At 22.6% G+C, this 12,255-nt stretch overlaps 1 protein-coding gene across 2 annotated transcripts in view; it reads right to left on the bottom strand.

Moving 5' to 3' along the window:
• The window catches only part of LOC114129464 (histidine decarboxylase), a 29,655-nt gene extending 17,824 nt beyond the window's left edge, over positions 1-11,831 (bottom strand). The window contains exon 1 of one of the 2 annotated variants that reach the window (XM_027994203.2): positions 11,706-11,831. The gene's annotated coding sequence lies outside the window, so the exon portion shown is untranslated. Of the gene's footprint in view, positions 1-8,139; positions 8,448-11,705 lie in introns of those variants that run through there. The other variant, XM_027994205.2, reaches the window with a different exon arrangement.
• Positions 11,832-12,255: the final 424 nt, after the last annotated feature.

Below are 12,255 nucleotides of genomic sequence, written 5' to 3'. Positions count from 1 at the left end.
CGGCAACTTGTAAAAAAATGAAACTAGGAGAATACTTTTACGTCAAATATTGTTTATTAACAGACTTCATCAAAGTCTTGACAAAAAAAAAAAAAAATGTCATTACATGGACTAATTTTACGATAAAAAAATTGATGATAGAGCCTGAATATTTTAAAACTAGCGGTGGATAATTAACAAATAGTAAAATCAGAAATAATGTAGTTTTTAAACAAATGTATAGCATTGATCAATAATTAATTTATCAACGATTATCAAAAATAATTTACCAGACAATATTGTTAATATAAACAAAACAAGATTGTTTTTTAAATGTTTATCTGAAGAACATTCATATTTAATTACCAAGATTGTTCAGGTGGAAAACATTGCACAGAAAAAATATAGGAGGAAATATGTTGGGCACTGAAAAATTAAGATCACTTTTGATTGGCTAGCCGAAAAAACTACAATATTTTAAACATGTAAAATCGTACCATTAAAGTATTATGTAAATAAAAATCCTGTAAGACGTCTGCAACGTATAATCTGCACTTAATACAATTAGATAAAAAAAAAATAGTTGTTGAAAAAAGGAAAATCTTACTTTTTATCGATAATTGTACAGCATACAATTTAACTTCGACATTTAATGCTATTCAAGTGCAATTTTTACCTCCCAATAATATGTCTATTGTCTATACTACTACTATTAAATAAAATCATAATTTAATATAGTTTTAAAATATTTTACCGAAAAGAGAATGTGAAAAAAAATTACATCGGCTTATATAATAGCAATCCCGCTGTAATAAACATATTGGATACTATACAGTATACGGCTATGTAATAAAGTACAGTGACACGTAAACAAAGAAATGATTGTAAATTTGTAAAGTGTGTTACAAAATCAGGTTTTAGAACTTCGATTGGAAATACTTTTTATGAGCCTTCTGATGATAGTAATAACGATGAATGGGATCAATTAACAAAGAAAAGATTAATGAAACTTTTAAATCATACGAAATATTTACCTATATAGGTACGAAAGTTATTTCTTAAAGTTTCAGCTAATGTAAAACGTATTCAATTTCATAGAAATTTAAAAGTCGATGAAAATTTTGAATAGAAAATGAAGAGAAGAAAAAAATCAAAATAATAGTTTCCTATTAAATACATTGTCTATTTAAACTTAAATAAAAATTATGTATTATGTTTAATACACAAATAATATAAAATGTTGTTAAAATATTATTTTGCTGTGTGGGTATTCTAAGATTTGAAAATTTAATAAAAAGTTCATAAAACGTTTTTCAACTTATATTACAAATACATTTCTACCAGAAAATCAAATACATTTTTTATGACTACTTTTTTTAATTAAATTTAAAATTTAAATATATTACAATATATTTACCCGTAAGATAACGTAAATTTGACAAGATTCCTCAAAATCATGAAAATTTGAAAACAGTTTGGCAATTGAAAATTTTTAAAATGTCCAATATTTTTGCTAAAGCTACAAAATTTAACACAAAGTGCCATATAAATAAAAACAAATTTTATTAAATATACAGCATAATTTTTTTTTTAGATATTTTAAGTTAAAATTTGGATGAAATAATATTAATTATTATTATTGGTTATTAGTACTTCAAAAATATTTCATTGGTGGTATATGTATTTGTAATATAAATGATTTTTTTAAATCGGGAAAAACTAAAAAAAAGTGACGGAAAACCGGAATTTTTACGCAAAACTAGTTTTCGATAAAATCGATTTTTTATAAGGTTGTAGCTCAAAAACGAATCATTGTAAATACTTGAAATTTTCACCAAGTATTAATATAAGTGTAATATATATACAGTTAAATATTTATTAATTTCAAATATTTTTGTTTTTTTCTTAGTTATTTATAGACAACTGATATTTTAGATTTTTCTAAGCATCGTTTTTTTGAAATGCCATTAAAAAAATTTTGGATTCCCAAAAAAACTTGAAAATTTAATAGAACGTTTCTTATAAATTGTTCTTATTATAGTTGAAAAAAATCAAAAACCGTTAGTCCCAATTTTTTTTTTATAAGAGTTTAAAGTTCAAATTTTTACAAAATATGTCAAAATTTTAAAACTTGCAAATAATTTTGTAGTTGAAAGTTCATAAAAATTTTAGTATTTAAATCTGAGGTTAAAAAATGCAATACAACTTTTTTCATCAGTTTTTTTTCAAAAACTATAAAGAAAACTCGATCGTAAATATAGGAAAAAAATGTTATAACTTTATAAGCGTCTAAGTTATAAATTTTTACGAAATCACGTAGGTAACGATAATGATTTATCGTCAAACGATTTTCAATTATATTTATTATTAGGTATTAAAAAAGTATAAGTCGTAGATACTTGAAAATTTCAATCTTTACATAATTTAATTTTTAAAACATTTTGCTTATTTTAAAGCTATTTATAGGCATTTGAAATATTCGTTTTTTTTAGGTTTTTTTTATAAATATCGATAACATTTTTTTTGGCTAAATCAAAATTGTACTTGAAAATTTAATACAAAATTCTTCATAAGTAAGTCTTATAGTGTTTCAAAAATTATAACAATACATATAGGCACAGTTTTTTTTTTATTAGCGTTTGAAGTTCATATATTAATGAAAATTCGTCAAAATCATGAATATTTGTAAATTATTTTGTAGTTAAAATTTATAAAAAATGTTGTATAAGTAGTAATAAGAATTGAAAGTTTAATACTAGATTTTCCATAAGTTTGGCTTACAATTATTATAAAAGAAAATGAGCGTTGGCCGATTAAAAAACTTTTATCCAAAAAATTTAAATTTCTACGAAATCGAAAAATTCACTCGTAGAATAACGATATACTATCAAATAATTTAAGATTTTTGCTGTAGTTAAAAATTACTAGTCGTAGAAACTTGAAACATACATCAGTTGTTTAAATTGGTATTTTTTATACTAGATTTAATTTTGGGGTATTCAAGTTATAATATAATCTCAATTTAAAATATATATCCTAGGCTGACAAATCATCTCCGTTCAGAATCGTTTTTGTATATAATGATAGGTACCTAACATAAGATTCAAATTTAACACTCCTATATATAATAGTGATCCACGTGGCAGCTAATGTGCAGCAGAGCGGTACTCACTTGACCGCGTTTTTTTTATTTATTTTCAGAGACTGTAGTATAATATTTCACCACGAACTCATCTACCCGAAAGCTAATAAAAGCATTTTTTTCAAATTTTTTAATTACCTATCGTAGTTTATAGTAAATGATTATCCGTTGGCTATTATATCTATCCACTCCCACTCCTATAAAAATGTTAGAGGCAGCTTTCTCACGATTATCGCTTTGCAAATCTACTGAGTTTAGTCGATTATTAATGACATTAATGTTTTAACAAAGAAGGTATCAATTTAAGTAATTAAATACCTACTATAGTTCCTACTATATATTTTTTTATGATTTTCTGTCGTTAAATCGACAGAAATGTAAAGAAATACAGTTTTTTCTTCTTTTATTTTTTAATCAATTTAATGCAGTAATTACATATTTTTAACAATCTTAATAATACGACCAACATCTATTATTGGTGATGAATTCTGGTGTATTAAGTAACAAACTATATAATGTTTGATGAAAACACTTATAAGATTAGTTTAGGATAAGTAGTTGTAATTTGTTAAGTGTCGACTTCACCTGATACCTTGATCGATAAATTCTAATAAAGACACATTTGAAAAACTACATAGTAACAAATAACGCTCTATTACTTTTTATGATTGTTATTTATCAGACATCTGTCTAAAGTGTCTGTATATAGAGATTTGCTTAACTTAATTTCCTGTTGACATTACGTGTATTACACCTATCTAATATCTTAAATACCGTCAAACGAGCAGGTGCAACGTGCATAGATTGATGCTATTAATTCATCGAGCTTTATTCTTTAAGTAACTGATTAATAAAAGTGTCAAAGAATGTGTTTATGTTTATCTATGTGTGAATTAGTAAATTGTATAGTTTATAAAAACTTTTTTTTTTCTATTAAGTACATATTATTTCTATATAATGTATTGTCATATGAAATTTTTTGATTATTATACTATTTTTTAATTATACCCATATATTGTTTTTATATTATAATTTTAAAATCGTAAAACATTAGATTTATTATTGTTGCTAAATGAAAAAATGTATTGACTGTAATTCTGTATTATGATGGGTATATTTTATTCGAAAATGATTCAATTTTACGAAAGAGCTTATGACTTGACTATACGAGAGTCTTACTATAATATGTAGTATATTATAGAATCTAATCTCTTAGTAGTATAGCATACTGTAGACATATATTATCATTTGACTCTTATTAGATACTCGTTGTTATTTATTGCTCATTATAAAATGGATAATATTGAATTTATGACAATTAAAAAAAAATAAAATAAAATAAAAAGAGATCATTAAACGTTTTTATTTAAACGTAAATATATAATTAAAAAAATTATAAATATTACAAGCAAAAGTAGGAAGTTTAAAATGTAATTCAATGTCTCAATTAAAATATATAAATGTATAATTTGATCTTGAATGGAACAATAGGTGTTGCTAAATTATAATAATTATAAAGAATAATATAAGGAGTATTTTTAAGTAATTATATTAGAAATTAAAAACATTGAATAAAAATATCTTCTGACAAAATACAGATAATATTATTATACTTTAAAATATTGTTAAAATACGTTATGATATAATAATATCAATATTTTTTAGAAATATTACGTTTTAGTGAACGAAAAGTTAAATATTATTTACATAGGTACATGTTTTGAAAATAATTTTTAATAAATTATAAAATAATATTTATATTGATACAATTAATGTTTTTAGGGAATTCTTTAAAACCACGATAATTTTCAAGTATTAATGTAGTCATAAATTCGTAAAATTTTCGATTTGAATACTAATATTTATAATAATACAATGAAAAAATTAATATAAGGTTTCTCATAAGCTAAGCATTAATGTAGTATGATATGTTATAATAAGCTTCAATACGATTATATTTATGTACATTATATACACGTCCATTTTCTTTTACTCATATTTAAATATAAAATTATTATAATGCATAATAGTCAAATTAATTGTTTTGAAATAAATAGGCGATTTGACAACATATAAATACATACTTTCAAACGTAGCTTGCATCTAAAATAATTTAGATGGCTGAGTATTTCTTTAATCGTTAACTATTACAGTATTCATAGTTAATAGTTATTTGTTAAAAGATAGGTAGTTAATATTCTTTAAAAATGACAAAACCTCATGATAATATTTGTAAATAATAATAAATACTAATTTATAATAAATAATAAATAATTGAAAATATAATTTAATTTAAATAGAAATAGTTAATAATATGTAAATATATTTTACGTTGGTATTTATTTTATACCTACTGAACCAAAATCAGAACATGAGTTCACATATTTAATGGATAAAGATTTAATTTTGTCTAACTTGGAAGAAATTTGAAAAAATAACAGTAGATATTTGCCAACATATTATTAAAGAAACTATTATAAATTAAAGCTATATTTGATATATACGGTATACGGTATAGGTACGTATACTAAACCGATGAGTTATAAACTTGTAAATTCGAAAATATTATTTAATTGATTAATACCTAACTAATAAAAAAGGTAATTTTTATATATTTATAATGAAATAGTATATAATAGATGATGAAAATAGTGAAATAAGATTTTATTAAATTAAATATAAAGGATGCACAAAACTCTTTCATTCTTATTAAACCGATAGTTGTGGAAATGGATGCAACTTTAAACATTTGCCTAGTTACGGTCTAATTCAACTACGTGTCTTAGTCATTAGATCATTGATGAATTTAAAAATACAAAATTGTTAGTTTTTCGAAAAAAACTATGTGTTTCAAAATATTCCACGTCTTTAATGTGAAATATCCTATTGAATCAAATGATTTTTGGCTATTAATTCAAACTTTTTTTATAACTAAATATGTTGAATTAAATGTTATAATTAAACAGATATCAGTTAAATTTTAATAACTATGTTGCCTAGTATTACTCATTAAGTATCAGACTATTTTCATACAAATTTCATTAAAAATATATATATATTTACAAAGACTGCATTTTATACAATAAATTATTTTAGTGTTATATGTGTAATATTTTATATGTAGTTTCAATAAATACCTATTATTTGTTGTTTTAAATGTATTAAAATTGAAATGACATATAATTTGTGTGTATCATTTTTAAATTATAATATTGTACTACCTAATTGTTTTTTAATTAAAAATATAATTTGTAAAAATAACAAAATAAATTTTTTATTGTGTTTTAAAATAAAAAATACTATGTAGATTTAAAAAAGGTAAATTTGTAGTAAATTAATAGATTTAATAAAATAATGTTGTTAGTTCAGCGAAATATATTATGTTTAAATCAAAAAAATATTATCATTATTTTTAATTAATTAAATAATGAATCTTGTAAAATAAACAAATCATTTTTAAATTTTTAAATAATCATTTGTTAATTTATAACCGAATTTCTACTTGTTAATCAAAAAAATATGTTTTATTAACAAATATTTTATAAAATTAACCAACATATTTATTGAAATAACATGTATATTTTTTTGAGTGATGGCACTTTATTATTTATTTTCAGGTGACTTATTTTTTTGTTATATTATTATTTCATAAAACATATTTTCAAATTTCAATTGAATATTATAAACGATCAGATTATTTTATTATATATTATGCCTTAATGACAAATTGAAATTCCATACAACTACCTATTAGTATATTGTAGATAAATATACATGCATATTTCGAATTAATAATCATAATATTATTGAACTACAACAAGAACTAATATTAATTATTACTTAAATATTTAATTATATTTTTTCTTTTTGTAATTGAAAACTGTATAGTATTTTAAATTAATAATAATATTAATTTTTAAATAAATATAAACAAGTACCTACATAATATTTGATTATATTAAGTCGTAAATACATTGATTACAATATTGTTCGATATGCATTTTAAATTCTTTAGAAGTAGGTAAATATGTATTTTAGTATTTTTAAAGTATTCTTTCAATACCAGATAGGTATTAACCAAAAAATATTCATTATTGTAATCAAACACCATAGTTATTGCGAATTTAGAAATAATATTAATTTTATATTTTCATCAATGTTATTAATAAACAAGTAATTTTACATGTGTATTAATTATTAAGTTATAATTAATATTATTTAGTACATCTGTATATTGATAAAAACTATAATTCATATTAATAAAAATATAAATATTATGTTAATTTTTTACATGGTAACTATACAACGCAATTTGGTGATGTGACTATACTATCTGTACTTACTACTTATATTTATTATGACTCCCAATTTAGACTTATTAATTTAATATAATGTTTGATCGTAAAAATAGGTTAAAATATAGGTACTTTTATTTAGGTATATGATTATTATTATAATAATAATTCTCAAACCGTATTATTATATTATAATGTATAATATAATGATTCGGTTTAATTCGGTTTCTAATGATACAAAAATAAATTAAATGATTGATTAAATATTATATCGAATAAAATAAAAAACAAATAAATTTAATTTTGATAAACTAAATAAACATGTAATAACGCAAAAATAAAAGAAAAGAAAATTAAATAAATAAAAGTTATAAATATAATTGTGAAAGTGATATAGAATATTGGGAGTAGAATTGTTGTTTAAATAAAAGTAAGACAATCAAAAGGGACACAAGTCTTGAATGAATGCCTTATTTATATTATTAAGAGTTATTAGTTGTTTTTAGTTATCTTAACTTATGACTTATTATTTTAAATTTGCGTAATTACCTTTCTCCTGATCGTTGGAGGGCTCTCGAGGTCGTGATTCGAGAACGATCAAGTATACCATTGATAAAATATTAAGTGAATTATTAATTTATTAAATGCTAATAAATTAATAAATAAAATATGATACCTATATAAAATTATGACTTTATAAATATCGATGCGCATGCACCTTACCTTATCCGTAGGTAGCTGTCTGAACACGTAGTCGACGTTAATAAGGAGAGAAAGAATTATTTTAAATACTCAAAAAGAAATGACTGAAAACTTATTAATTTTGTTTAAAAAAAATGAAACGGCACAGTTGTCGCTCGCAAGATTTTTTGAGTATATGTCTTGGCTATCTGTGATGTGCTCCTGCACTTGTCTGGTTGAGAGGTACTCGTGCACTGAATTTTTTGGTAGGTGCTCACTGCTCATGCACTGAAGAGAGAAGACGATTTTGGTCAAGCCAGAGTCATCGGTGGCCCGATCAAAAGTGTCGGTGTCTCCAAAGAAAACTGTCTTATTCCTTGGTGACAAAGACCCTGACCGGACCATCCCTTATCTCCGGCGGCACATGAAAGAAATTGCATGTGTTGCGCCGTATCGTTATAATCCCGTACAGTGTCCTGTACGTGACTGGATAATGGGAATCGTCCCAATCATCAGTGATTTGATTTATTGGGGGTTTTTAGGGTATATTACATGCGTGCGACAACTTTACCGTTATTTATTTTATTGCATGAAAATAACGCATTTACAATTATGACATGTGAAAGCGAGCATATCATTACAAACATATGGTTAAAAAATAATAATTCAATGATTTTCAAACTATTTAAACGAGGAAGTTTTTGTTTTTGTTTAAATCTAGCTATTACTAGATATATCGCGCAGTCAATAAACTAAAATTAGTATTTGGTAAATAGGAATAAAGATGTCTTTAATTTACTGTTATTCGTAGCCGTAATCAACTAGGATGTTTAAACTTATAATAATCATATAAATGAATGTTTTTGTTCATTTTATACTTAACGAAACCAGAGAAATTGTTACATATAAGTTGTAAGCAAATAACACAACTTCGAAACCATAGAACTTAACGTGTAATTTGATATACAAAATCAATAGTAAACATTCGTAAATGTATGTAATATACCCATTTGAATAATATGAAATTCTTAAAAAAATAAAATATAAATACACCTATGCATATATTTATATAATATAAATACCCCGGTACGGTCATTATTATTTGAGACTTTTACTTAGGTAATCATACGTATCTCGTGTAGGTGTGGATGCAGATATTTTATGTAGGTATGAGATTTTCAGTTGTGATATTTTATTTGAAAAACAACAATAGTAGATAAATTATGTAATGTGCTTGTTTTTATGCCAATCAGATAATCAATAACATAAAGTGTACAATTGTAGTTGGTTTTATATCTTAAAGCTGTTAGAATAAATTCACATTTCAGTCATCTATCTATATAGATCTCTATTTCTATAAACACATTATTATATATATATAACTAACTAACTAACTAACTAGATTTTGGAGATGAACATAATATTATTATTTCAATAATATTTCAATTTTCTATTGTGCTACCGGCATAATTTTAATAAATCAAGCCATTAATTTTAAATACTGATATGTATTATACCTAATCCAGTGATAATTTTCTATTTTTTATTAAAAATTTGACGAAAATTTGATCAAAATTTATATCATAGTCAGGGTTAAATCTATCTTTAGTGTTTTTAGTATAATTCTCTATTACATAGTATGATTAAAATAAAAATATATGATTTTTCTTGATAAACTTCCGGTTAAAAATCTTATCATTATAGATTAATTATGTTAGAAGATTATCACGTAAATATTTATTTTTTATTATAATATTTCAAAACCTTAAAACATAGTCAAATTCATTTTTATTACATAATTTGCAAATATATTTGTCAAATTAAAAATTCAGTAAAAAATTAGGGCATAACTAATAGATAGAAAATAAATAAAGTATTAAGTAGGAGTTTTTATTTGGAAAAAGCTAGGATAGTTAGATTAATATAACATTAAGCAGTTTTTTTTTAGAATTAAATTAACACTTCATATATTATATTATCCAAGTAATTACCTACATTATTATTATAATATAAATGATGTTCAATATCTTGGTTCTTTATAATACTTATTTGAAGAAATATAACATGAACAATCATTTGTATTTAAATTTTTTGATAAATCTTTAATGCTCAGAATAGTTTTTGAAATACAATGATTTATTACAGTTTTACTAAATATTTTAATTTTTATTCATATTTTATTTTACAGGTGGGTAAAAAATCAATTAAGTAAAGATAAGTAGTGTGTGTTTAATTCTTCTGTAGTCGACATGTAATGAATTTGCATGAGTGTATTCAGTTATAATATAAATTATATCTTAAATGTTTGATTTTAATCGAATGTAATTTTTCATTTTAATAAATTAAATATCAGTTCTCGAAAATAGATTTATTACATTGTAACCAATGTGGTATCAAGAGAAATCAAAAATGTGATATTTAGCCCTTTATTATGGCCACTCAAGGATATTTTTATTCGCATAATTTAGGCTTCGAGATCACAAATAAAACAAAATCTTTTAAAATATCATCCTCGAAGAAACGATAAAATAAATTATGTAAATTATAAATATATTATAATTATTTTCGTATTCGGTTCGTACAGTCTGCTTAAAAAAAGTTTTTTTTGAAAATGGTTATTCGATACAATTAAAAAAAAATGATCGTTTACAAATATTAACTCGTTGTATTGTGATAAACTATAGCAATATTAATTAATAATGATATCCTATATATGAGGCATTTGAAAAAAGAAAGGGTGGACGAAATTCAAGCCATAATTATGTATGTAAGTAATGCAATGAGAAATATTTGTCTTATTTCTTATGATCAACTACTTAAATCTATCAACTAATTATAAAGACTCTTATTATTCTGAATTAAAACAATTTAACGAAAAAAAAAAATTTGAAAACAGTGTTGTTTTTAAGCTGTTACACTATGAACTTCACATCTGTTTAAACCCTTAAATGTCTGATATATTCTTTTATTACCTAGGTATTAATTAAATAATTTATTTTTATTAACTTTTTTTTAACTCAGAAATAATTTAAATATTAAATTTCACATTTGAATTATAATTATTTAAATTGTATGAAATCAGTTATAAAATAAAATAAAATTCTAAAAAAACAAAAAAACTGTTGGTGGGTCATTGTGATAAACATTATTTTAAATTTAGAGTTTGTATTTATTTTTGTACTGGAAAAGTCGAAATTTTTAACTTTATTTACGAAAAAGTATTTGAAAAAATATAAATCTTATATGACTTAATACAAAAAAAATAAAATAAATAAATTGTCATTAAATAACTAATAAATGTTTTAATTTACATTGAACATGGAAAATAATTTAATTATAATAATGTTTCAATAGTATATTTAATCAGATTATTTTTTTAATTTTTAATTAATAAATGTCATTAAAATCCATAAATGTGGGAAATTAGATATTTTGATTTTATGAACGTGTCAAAAATTGTTACGATATTATGTACATAAAAAATAAATAAATAAATAAAAACAATTATAAATACATATTATAAAAATCTATAGCAGGTGATAATATTATCGGTTGAATAATGACAAAAGTGTTTAATATTATAATAAAATGTAATACATAATAATTACCTCTAAGATGCCGCGAGACGATATATTCGTATACCGACAAGACTTCTTTTAAGCAAACGTAAAAGAATAATGTCCATAACTACTGTCCGCCGGCTATACCAACGCTCACTGTTGGGAGTTTAGCGCATGCCTTTTTTTTAGCGCTCTCGTTGGCGTACAGCTTGCTTGTAGGAGTGTATCTACCTATATTAGGTTTCAATGTGCTAACTATAATAATTAAATGCCACAGTCAAATTTTTAGATATATTGGAGGTTTGGACAAAATAAGGATTTATTTTTATCAAGCCATTGTTAGACTATAAGTCGTACAATTGTACTTTAAATACTTTCTACATAACTGCATTGGGCGCATAATGATTTATAATAATTAAAGTAGTATACTGCTAAAATTGTACTATATTTAAATTCTATTTTAAAGGGTAAATAGAAAAAAATACTAAATTATTAACAGTATAATAAAATAAAATATTATTACTCTAGTATAATTATTATTATACTCTAATCAAGTTTGTTTCGACTAACTATATACATATTATAACATTATTCATCA

This window comes from Aphis gossypii, chromosome X, assembly GCF_020184175.1.
Source record: "Aphis gossypii isolate Hap1 chromosome X, ASM2018417v2, whole genome shotgun sequence".
Classification (NCBI taxonomy): Eukaryota; Metazoa; Arthropoda; class Insecta; order Hemiptera; family Aphididae; genus Aphis; species Aphis gossypii.
Note: the sequence above shows the minus strand (reverse complement) of the source record. Positions and strands in the feature narration are given on the sequence as shown.